At 34.8% G+C, this 12,136-nt stretch overlaps 1 protein-coding gene across 3 annotated transcripts in view; it reads right to left on the bottom strand.

Moving 5' to 3' along the window:
• LOC150101065 (myosin regulatory light chain sqh) overlaps positions 1-12,136 on the bottom strand; it is a 127,538-nt gene that overhangs the window by 56,021 nt on the left and 59,381 nt on the right. Inside the window, exon 2 of one of the 3 annotated variants that reach the window (XM_090401397.1) lies at positions 7,266-7,411. The exons of the other annotated variants lie outside the window; for them this stretch is intronic. The gene's annotated coding sequence lies outside the window, so the exon portion shown is untranslated. The remainder of the gene's footprint in view (positions 1-7,265; positions 7,412-12,136) is intronic. 3 annotated transcript variants of the gene reach the window in all.

Here is a 12,136-nt window from a genome sequence, read left to right as displayed (position 1 = left end):
ATTCTTGCCAAAGTCCTCCCATGACTTTTGTTTAGCTAGTTTTACACAGTGTTTAGCATTCTTGCATTTGTCTCTGTATTCTCTAAGAGCAAAAGATGACTTATTTGCCAGGAACTTTTGATATGCTTTCTTCTTTTCCTTCACTGCCTCTAACTTCCTGTGTCCACCATGGAGTTCTAATTTTTCCATCTTTGCAGACAACTTCACCATAGCTGAATCAATCAGGGCTTTCTTAAAGGCTTGCCACTGAATCTCCAAGGTTTGATTCCTGTTCTCAAACTCTTTCATTTTTTCTTCAATAATCTTTGTGTATTTTAGTCTACAGTTCACATCTGAGAGCTGCTCAACTTTTATTCACTTTAAAACTTTCTTACATGTTATTCTTTTCAATATGAAATTCAATTTTATCCTGCTCAAGACTAAATAGTAATCACTTCCAATTTCAAATCCTCTGTACACTCTGGTGTCCCGCACCAGGGAGAAAACATCACTATCAACAATAACATAGTCAATGAGACTTTTCTTATTCCTTGCCTCTTCTCTCCATGTAAATTTGTGCACATTTTTATGTTGGAACATGGTGTTAGTAATAACCAGTCCATGTCCTGAGCAGAAATCTAACAGATATTTGCCATTATTATTAGCTTTGCTCTTTTCTCCAAATTTTCCCAAAATATTTTTGTATGTCTCACAATCATTTCCTACTCTGCTATTTAGATCCCCAACAAAGACCAACTTTTCCTTTTTCATTGTGTCAGTTACTTTTTCTAAAGCATCAAAAAATTCCTCCACTTCTAACTTAGTAGACCCTTCTGTGGGACCATAGGCACAAATAAGTCTCATTGTCCAGTTCCCCATTCTCATATTTGCCCACATTACTCTACTTGAGGCTGACTGCCATTCAAGAAGATTAGCCTTGTATTTTGTGTTGAATACTATGGCTACTTATTCTTTTCCTTGATTGTCATTGCCTGAATATAACATTTTGTATTTATTGCTCAGAAAGATCTCACCAGTTTTTGTCTTTTTTTGTTTCAGTCACCCCTATTATGTCGATCTGGTACTTATCCAATTCCTCAGCTAGCTCCATTTCTTTGCCATTCAGGCTTCTTATGTTGATAGTACCAATCTTGAACTCTGGTGATGTTGAGTTGGGATGTGTTTTCAGATTTTTTCCAGTAGCTGACTTTTCGCTGTTCGCCCTGGTTTCCTGGCGAAAATAACGGGGGCCTTGTTTAACTGGGCGACGCCCCAGCCGGCATGAAATTTTGTCATGTTGTACCATCATTTTTTATTTTGGTTTAACCAATAAGAATACAATTTGATCGGCTAAATCCCAAATTGCCAGCCCATCCTCGTTCGTTCAGTATCCAAGTAGATACCCAACAGAGTGCACCACAAGAAGGTGAGGACTGGACATTAGGTCAGAAGCCCTGGTTGGTTCTCCGCATTCCTTTAAAGGCTATGTGGAGGTCTCTTCTCAGTTATACAGCTTTGACCTGGCTTTCATAGCCCATATTACGTGGCGAACGATTCCAATTCTGAAACGATTCATTTTCAATGAATCGTTTTAGAATGCCTATCCTGAAATGTATTTTTCAGAAAAATACTTGATACTCTTGCTTTTTTCAGAGCTAAAGAGAAAATAAAAAGTTTTTTTTTCACTTGGAAAAAAAAAATTCAGGTCAGAAAGTGTTCAGCCGTACTGTGAGACAGGCTGCCTCTATGCTGTCGACGATACTGATTACTGGACTTTGTAAAAGGCATACCATATGAATTCTGACATAAAAATTACAGCAGCAAATGGGTATGGACATGAAGCTGGTGACGTGGATTAGAGTGGCTGGAGAGATACCACAGTTTATTCAGGAGCAGAGTCCCACAGAGAGCCCGTGACTAGTGGCATACCACAGGACTCTGTACTTCAGTCACTGCTATTTAATCTGTACATTGATGATCTAAGGGGAAATATTCAGTTGTTTGCATATGATGCAAAATTAGGTGGAGCAAGGAAGATGTTAATATTTTACAGGATGATTTAAATGGATTGGAAGTAAGGCCAATGTATGCAGTGAAGTGTGAGGCTATGCATTCTGCAGTGAAAAAATTACCAGGTGTGTACCACATTCATGGAACTGTATTCCAGGAACTGATGAAACCAGGCACGTTTTTAATGGAACTTGTGGCATGATAACTTTATTAGACATATACTCATAAGAATATAGTAATTTTATTACCACAAATATTTTGACCAGAAACTAACTGGTTGTAATTAGTGCATTAGTATGATCACAAGGTGAAGCTACAACAAACAATGTTAATCCTATTTAGAGCTGAGCCATGTGCCAGATACCACCTAGTGGGTAGTTACAATAAAATAAGATCACAATTAAGCCCAAATTTAAAATTAAGCGATTTGAAATAAAATTAAATTAATTCAGGAGTGGTGGTTAAGATGATGGTTAAAGACAAAATTCAGGAATGGGATAATGTATGGGGAGTAATATGATTTTGTGAAGGGTAAGTCATGCTTTAGTAACTTACTTTTTATAATAAAGTGACAGCTGAGTTGGATAAAGGTAATGACTACACGGTGATACTGCTGGACTTCACAAAGGCATTTGACAGGATATCGCATGGAATTCTGACATAAAAATTACAGCATGAAACTGGTGATATGGATAAAAGAGTGGTTGTTGATGAGTTACCAGACAGTAGCATATTCAGTAGCAGAGTCCCATAGAAAGCTGGGACTCGTGGTCGTCAACTAGTGTTCCCCTATTTTAATTATTACTTATTTTTTAAATTTAATATAATGCTGTGTCTTTTCATTATCTAATTAAATATAATTTATTGCAAATCACTTAATTTTATATTTGGGCCTTAATTGTAATCTAGTTTTATTGTAACCACCCAGTAGGTAGCACCTGGCACATGGCTTAGATCTGTAAACAGGATTAACATTCTTCTTTGTTGGAGCTTCACCTTGTGATTATGCTTATTCACTGATAACCACTTAGTTTCTGGTTGAAATATTTGCAGAAATACTGTGTATTACTGCAAATTACTGTGTTCTGTGAATATGTGTCTCTAATAAATGATGAAGCCAGTGATTTGGAGGTGTTGATGGTAAGGGAGTAAGTTTAGAGGGCATATTGCAAAATATATATTGTATAATAATAAAATATATATTGCTATGGAAGATATAGGATGGTGAATGTCTGGAATGCATTGCCAGAGGTGGTTGTAAGTGTGTCATCTATGCATGACTACATTGACACTAACCATTATTGTGTGAATAATGGTTAGTGTCAATGTAGGGTCTCCCACAATGAGTTTTCTGACTCCATGTAGACACCATTTATAATAATAAAAATAATTAGATAATGACACATCATTATATTAAATCTAAAAAAAAAATTAAAAGGAGACAGAGACACTATTATTTGTCATTTATGAGGATGAGCCCTCTCCCATGGTCTCCCACTCATCCTATAGTCGAAGTCCAACAAGCCTTTCACATTGGTGCAGGTTTAGGTTTAAAGAGAGGGCTAAAACACTTTTACACAGTCCAACATTAAATCAGAATGACTGTCTGTCTCTCTCTCTCTCTATTGCCAAGATTTCAGAGAGAGTCATCCTCATAAATTGAAAGCAATAGTGTTTCCCTATTTTAATTATTATCAATTATTTTTTAAATTTAATTTAATATAATGTCATGCCATTTAATTAGATTTAATTTTATTATGAATCGCTGAATATTAAATTTGGGACTGAATTGTAATCTTGTTTTATCATAACCACCTACTAGGTGGCATCTGGCACTTGGCTTGGCTTTGTAAATATGATAAACGTTCTTTGTTGTAGCTTCATCTTGTCATCGTGCTAATGCACTGATGATGACCAGTTAGTTTCGGGTTGAAATATTTGTAGGAATAAAATGACTATATGCTTGTGAATACGTTTTTCTAATAAATGATGAAGCCCGGGATTTGGATGTTTGTTGATAGGCAGTTTACTGTACTGAGGATTACTGTGCACAGATCTGGTCGCATGGGTTTTTTGGAAATGTGGACGAGGTGGAGCAGATTCAGAGGAAGTGACCAAGATAGTGACAAGTCTGTGGGATGCTCCATATGAGAAAAGATTGAACATTTGTGGGTTACAGAAGATGGTTGATCAGTGGATAAGGTGTGTGTGTGGGGGGGGGATATGATAAGGGCACATAAGTTGCTTAGGGAGGTTTACAGGATTGATGTGGAGGAAATATTTCAGTACAGGGCCGTCGCCAGATTAGATCGTGCCCTGAGGAAAACAATTAAATATCGCCCCTGATGGATTATAAGACAAAAATATAAGAAAATCTCAGATTGCTATTTTGTTTTTATTACAAGAGAATCATTAATCCAAAACGATTACATAATAATATTAATTAAATGTTTGCTCTACTGGGCTGCTATAGTACAATTAAACTGTTTATAAGCTCTTCTAAATGTAAATTATAAGTCATGTCAACCTCTATCGATATAGTTGCTAGTTAATCCAAATTAATCCAAAACGATTACATAATAATATTAATTAAACGTTTGCTCTACTGGGATATAGTACAATTAAACTGTTTATAAGCTCTTCTAAATGTAAATTATAAGTCATGTCAACCTCTATCGATATAGTTGCTAGACCAATCAATCTTTCTTGGGTCATTGCTGTTTGCAAATAATTTTTAATCAGTTTTTAAGCTTTGAAAAACTTCTTTCCACACTTGCTACACTAACAAGAATTATTAACAATATCCTTAGGGTGGTGGTTACATTGGTATAAATTTCTACAAGATTTTGGTTATATATATATATATATATACAGGGTGTTTGGGATAAATTTGACATATTTATAATTAATTATATTTTTCCGTAAGTTACATGTATTAACACACACTTCTCTTCATTTAAAAGGTTGGACCCTTCTTCATTCATATACAAGATGTCAGAAAGGATGGATAGCTGGAACCCACCTGAATCATGGAAGAGAATAACTTGTATCATGATGATTCGTGCCCGCCATCAAAATAAGGATATTACGACTGCTGCCCAATGCTCCCTGAATACAGTAAAAACAATCAGGCATGAACTAGAGACTTGCAATGGTGACTACGAGGATGTAGCAAGAAGAAAGATCCCTAGCAGACGATCTGATTGCGTTCGTACAGCAGAATTCCTCGCAAATCTGCAGGAACAGGTGTTGAAGAACCCTGGCATTGGAATTCGGGCTTTGTTCGTGGAGTTGCTAACTGTAGTCAAGCCCTGGATAACAAGGGTAGCCAATGGTAGGCCGTATGTATGGCAGCAGGATTCGGCCCCTTGCCACACCTCTGGGAAAAGTCAAAAATGGTTGTCTGAAAATTTCTACGACTTCACCAGTCCAAATGTTTGGCCTCCAAACTCCCCAGACCTTAACCCCATGGATTATTTTGTATGGGGCGCAGTTGAAAAAGACACCAATCGCACTTCCAGTAATACAAAAGCCCAGTTAATGGATAAAATTAAAACAGTTTTTGCGGCCCTTCCCAGGGAGACTGTAGCATCAGCTTGTTCGAGGTTCCGAAGCAGAATTGAAGCTGTGATCGATGCTAATGGTGGTTATTTTGAGTAAATCTTGTTGATAGTATTGTAATTAACTCTGCCTGTAATGTTTTTTTGTCAATTCATTAAATTTAATACATACAAAGAAGATTTTCTTTTTCCTTACGAAACTGTCAAATTTATCCCGAACACCCTGTATATATGATAAAATTTGGTGAGGACCAATTTTCTCTTGTATTATTTTTGAGAGAATTTTTAATTATTCAAGTAAATCTATTGCATCTACTTCTTCAACCTTTTGGTTCTGTCCACTGCTGGACGAAGGTCTCCCCTAAGATTTTCCAGACCACTCGGTTTTCTGCCTCTCCCATCTATCTCACTCCTGCAATTTGTTCCAGTTCATCCCTCCACCTTCTTCTCGGGCTTCCTCTTGCTCCATCCATTGGTCTCCACTCTGTATTGCATCTACATCAGATGTAAAATATCTTGTTGCTCTAATATGACGCCTACCTCAATATGGCTGAATGAGCCCCTTAATTAAGCAGTGCCTTGAGGCAGGCTGCCTCTATGCTACACCCTGTCGATGGTACTGTTTCAGTATATGAAAAAGTTGAAAAAAACCAGAGGTCATTTGTGTTAATTGAGTAAGAAAGTGGTCAGCAAGGGTGTGAGGACTAGATTTTTTGCAGTGGCAGTTGCGTGTGCTTTATCAGTGAAAGATTTCAAGGCAAAATATGACAGGTAATGATGGTTAACGTTGGACCTCCTGTGATGAATCTAAGACTCCATGGAAGTGCCCATATGTAAAAGTAATAGAATAAGATGCAATTTTTTTTTTTTGTTATAACAAAGAAATAAATAAGCATTAAAATAAATGAGAAAATGGCAAGTAGTTACACAAAAAAAACAAAAAAAACATTTCATTTCATATCTAAATAATTAAAAAAGTCTCAGTAATTATTAAAATAATTATACTTGTATTCTTAAGCAATTTCTTATGTGCAGCAGTTCTAATAATTAAATTATTCATTTTCGAATCAGTTTGGGGATTATATTGCATGAATAATGCAGGACTGTGCAGCAGTATTATTATTATTATTAATAGACACCTCCAGGGAGTCCAAAGACTCATCGAGGGAGAGTGTGCCAACAGCATCGAACGATTGGCCCCTTCTAACTACTAACCTTGGTGCTGCCTGAATTGCACCCCAATAAGAGTTCTGTGAAAGTACTAATAAGAGTTCTGTGAAAGTACTATGATAATAACAGAATCAGACTTTCCATTGCTAATCGTTGAGTTCACTTGTGGGACTAGGACATAACCAATGGCTAGAGAACGATAAAAGAGGAAGTTGCACTGTTCATCTTGTGCATATATTATATCTGACAATTATGTTCTCCAGAATGTGCTTTTGGGGATTAAATCTACCCTTTGGGGCTTCCCGAATTTATATCAACGCTTAAAAAGTGTACCTATGATTCATATACCTCATATTCATTTTTATACATTTCATCTGTTCAAATATTTCTGAGAAAATTCATTTCATTAAAAAAAAGGTGCATGTAATTCATCGGTTGTAATTAATACCATTACCTGGAATAACGATAATAACTCAGCAAGAAAAAGTGTTACGTTTAAAAAACACCCAAAAGGAACCCATGTACAAATACAATTGCTGCACTTACCTTCGAGTCCACAGCTGCAAATAACGAGGAACGCACCCACAACAAGGAGAAATTACAACAAAAATACAAAGCCAACTGCCCAGTCACGCTTTACACCGTCCGGCTTCCACTGCCCAAAAAAGGCTTTCCTAACGCTCCCTGCCGTCCTAAAAATGTAATAATATTGAATAACAAGTTTTAACATTGCATCTGGCGCTATGGTTGGCGGGTTACATAGATGTGTGTCCTCAATTAAAGTACAGCCTGCTAATATTCATTATATCTGAAGGTACTAAGCGAAAATGGGTTCTTAAAAGGATACGGATAATGTCATACTTTCCTGTTACGTTAAGTTTTGGGTTGGCATGCACTAGGGATAAACAAGTGAGAAATTATTATTATTATTATTATTATCTGAGATATTTTCTCTAAATTAAAAAGAAATAATAATAATAATGCTTACAAGACCTTGCGAAATAAAAAAAAATACATAAAATATGTAAATTGGGTGTTATGATAAGCAGAGAAACAAAAGAACTATTTAAAAATGAACTCATTTACATTCCCTTCCATTAATCACACATTAAATTATCTTTATAAATAATAATAATAATCAGTGACGGCTCATGCATAGGCATTGTAGAACTGCAGCACCCCCAATTTTTCTCGATATATAAATATATTTATTAATTTATTTATATTTGCTTGTAATATTTAATTTTATCATTAACAATCGCATACAATTCTCTTATTTTGTAAAAAAAATAATGAAAATCCACCTTGTAGCATTTAGGAGGGCGAAGGACGCTAGCGGCACTGTATTTTCCGCAGTGTCATATTACTACTCGCGCAAGCATATGTACGTCATAGTGAGATGCGAGCTATTAGCGTAATGCGGCACTGTCCGTCGCGCAGTTCCACTGTTATTTATACGGTTTGCGCCAGTAGTAGAGTATTCATAGTGTTTATTCCGTCTCTTCAAATATTTGGACATTACAATTAAAGATATAACATTTGTTATAGTAATTTTTAAGTAATTTTGAATTATACTAAATTGTATAATTTTATCGATAATAAACAATATTTTTTCATGAAACAAAACAAGAAGAATATATTTTATTTTTAAGTAATTTTGAATTATACCAAACTCTATAATTTTATCGATAATAAACAATATTTTTTCATGTTTAATTTTTTTTTAATTTTTACCATAATTTTGATATTTTATCCAAATACGTATACATTGTACTTACTGTGTGTATGTATATTTCGAAAGTGCAGCACCCCACGAATTCAAGCCACGAGCTGCCACTGATAATAATAATAATAATAATAATAATAATAATAATAATAATAACAAGCACATCCATAGTAGACATTCAATATTGTATTCGATTGCTGAACAACAATAAATTATTAATTGAGTTTATTATTCGTAATGAATCACCCTGTCATGCTGCATTCCCTGCTTATTTGTTTCAAATTACTTACTAGAGAGAAATTATCGTGTTAACTGTGAACAGTCCAACTAAAGAGTTTTCAAGTGGGTCGATAGACTTTTAACAGAATCAGTGGTAGATCTAGACTTAAGGGTTTTTTCTTTCTTTTTTTTTTTTTTTTTTTTTTTTTTGCGAGGGGAGAAGATTTCGGTATTACAACTAGCAATGATTTAATTAAAACTAATAATAAATAAATAAATAATTTTCTAGTTGGATGGGCAACAATAAGGATAAGTATCTTTTTGGCTGAGTCGGTATTATTAATACAAAGCTGCAAATTTAAAAAAAAAAATAAAAAAATCTAATGAAGAAAATCCCAGTGAAGTAGATCATTAGAAATCTCTGATGAAGAGTTTTGAGAAAAGAAAACAAAAAAAAAAAAAACTACTTTACTCAGAACACTTAACTCTAACGGAATTTTGAGTAACCATCAAAAATATAATTATTAAATCGTTTACACGTTACAACTCGCAAAGAGTAAAGTTAAACAGTTTTACTTAGACTTATTCGTTTTTTCGCAAAACCAGTTATTATGTCCTCAAACTTTTTGATGTTTTATCGAGCGGCATTGCTATAGCTTTTGCCGCTCCTCTCAATACACATCAAAAATACTACAAAGTCAAAACCACATCTAGGGTAAGGTTTCAAAGTGCTGCCCGGGGGGGGGGGGGGGGCCTAGTTACGCCACTGGTTTTATTGCAATGCCCATGTGTATGCTTTTATTTTGTAGTAAGTTAATGACAATATTTATTTTTAACAAATTCATACCAGACTACTAAGCTAAGAATAAATTCGTTCATTTCCATTCTTTGTTTTCGGCGTTTTCAGTGGGTTATATATATATATATAAAGTGAAATGATATGAATAATGTACGTAATAGAGTTTAAAAGAGTTAAATATCGGTTAATCTTTAACTTTGGTTATAAGAAGGGGATCTCCAACCAATAAATAAATAAATAATAACAGCAGTTCCCCAAGTCTTTTTTGTCGACCATTCTATTTTTTCTTTTACTTCAAAACTTCAAAAAGAAATAAAAACAGAAAGTTTCTATTTCACTAAATAGAACTTTTTCTATTAATATAGTCACTTTTATCTTAATATAATTACAATAATAAAACTACAATGTTAATTTTTTAATTGTTTTTATTATTATTATTATTTTTTTATTTTATTTTTGTATATTTATGGAATGCCATCCCAAGTATGTGCTTGCTTTGCTGGTGCCTAGATTCGGTCCTGGCTGCAATACAAGCGATTCAAGCAGTGGCGTCGGGATCCCATTTAGGTTGGGTGTGCTGTCGTGTGTCTTATGCAACCCGCGCTACAAAATTCACGTCAGCTTGATCGTATGATTGCATTTTTATTGATGTATGAAAGTCTCAAAAGTGCGTAGCGAATCAGCGCTTGCTTGTTCCAATGCAATTAACTGAAGGATAACTTTAATTTTTCAATTAATATAATTTTTAATATGGAGAGCATAAAGGTCAAATGAACAATAACTATGCTTCACGCGAGCTGTTTATATGAGCAGCACAAACGGTTTACGCTTCGTGGGGAGATTAGATTATTGTTGGCAAATACTAGAATGAGACACGGATAATTTGAATTCTAACATATAATAATAATACTGATTTCTGAGTGCTATTGTCTCAGCGCACATCATGCCTCACCATCTGAGTGATTTAAAACCATTGGAATGCTAAGAATTTGACCCGCCTGAGCCCGCAAGGTATTTATGTCGCAGGTATTTCATTTGTTTCTATGGTTTTCCAGTTCGATAATTAATTAATCTTTCTTTTCATTATTTCATCCAGTATCTCTAGTCCAAAACTTTCCTTTTTAACTTCATTTTGCGGTTCCATAATTTCACTATTCATATTTACAGACAAAACATACTGTTGATGTTTTGGTGATGAACAGTAATGCATCATCTTAGAAGATGTAGGCAGGGCTGACGAGAGAGAGAGAGAGAGAGAGAGAGAGAGAGAGAGAGAGAGAGAGAGAGAGAGAGTTTGAGCCCTGCTGAAAAAATATTTACGCTCTTGATGGCATTGATGATAGTTGTGTGTAGTGGGAGAATTAATCAGTAGGGGAGACAGTGAGGTGTGGAGTGGGATGCCCTCCTGTGACGAGTCCTTGGACTCCTTCAAAGTGTCATATAATAATAATATTTTCTCTGCTTATAAGTCTTCAAGATATTCCTGCTAATTTATTTTTATTCTTTTTTATTATGTCTCAGATAAATTACATACATAGATACAGTAATAATTATATATACACGATTAACAATTATATAACAGATATTTGCAAGTTAATAATATTCTTAAATATATATTTTATTTTATGTCTCAGGTAAATTGCATACACCGATATTGTAATAATTACATATATATAATGTTTATATAACACATTACAATTGTGAATAACAGATACTTGCAAGTTAATAATTTTCTTCCTCGAAGCTTAGCAGAGCTTATCTGAGGAAGATTACAGATGATAGATGGTGGTGGTTTCATGGTTATGTTTCTATACTGGTCGCAAGCCAGGTGTTGATTTTACTGTTGGTTGGTATGTGCTTGGAAGACTTCAACTGCTATTACAGTTTAACTTTTTTTTTTCTTTTTTCTTTTGCAAATAGGGTTGGATTTAGACATGGCATGTTTGTTTCTTGTGTTCTTGTTTTTTTTGTGTTTTGTGTTCTTGTAGTGATGGTTTTTGAGAGGGGGTTTGTCATAGGTTTGTGGGTGGGGGGAGAGAAACAGGAATTTCTCTAATTTTCATTATCGCTATAATATTTATATAGCGCCTGTTTCAGCTCTCTGTATGTTCCTAGGTCTTTGTTGTCGAACGGCAGTTTGTTTATCTTGTCAGGTACGTAGAAGTTTTGGGTGGCTTTGCCATATGATTGTTGTACTTATATGTTATGTAGTTTGCTGACTGTGGTCTTGTTATTTGATATGTTGTTCTGGTTACTCTATAGGTTGGGCTGTAGTAATGTTTTAACATGACTGTGTAGTGGCATAAGTGTTTCACCTTAAATATTTTATGTCTTGTCCGTGCTTCCTGCATAAGTATGGCTTGTTCCCAGAATATCAGTTTTACCATTTTATCTTGCAACCATTGTAACCTGTTAAGTCTGTAGTCTGCGAAGAATGCGTATGATGTGATTGCATATCTTAAAATGTTTTCACATAATGCTTTATAGATTAGTATTTTTATGTGATTTGGGGCAGTCTTTTAATCTGTATAGTTTGCTTGCTGTTATCCTAAGCTTAGTATGTAGGTAGTTTGTATGGCTATTCCAACTTTGATCAGCATCGAAGTGGAGTCCGAGATAGCGTGTTGTTTTCACCTGTGTGATGGTTGTGATTTTAGGTTCTGCTCTTTATGT

The sequence above is a fragment of the Typopeltis vanoorti genome, chromosome 12 (assembly GCF_054136105.1).
Source record: "Typopeltis vanoorti isolate ZY-2024b chromosome 12, IOZ_Tvanoo_1.0, whole genome shotgun sequence".
In the NCBI taxonomy this organism is placed as follows: domain Eukaryota; kingdom Metazoa; phylum Arthropoda; class Arachnida; order Uropygi; family Thelyphonidae; genus Typopeltis; species Typopeltis vanoorti.
The sequence above is the reverse complement of the archived record's forward strand: the minus strand, read 5'-3'. Positions and strand labels throughout refer to the sequence as shown.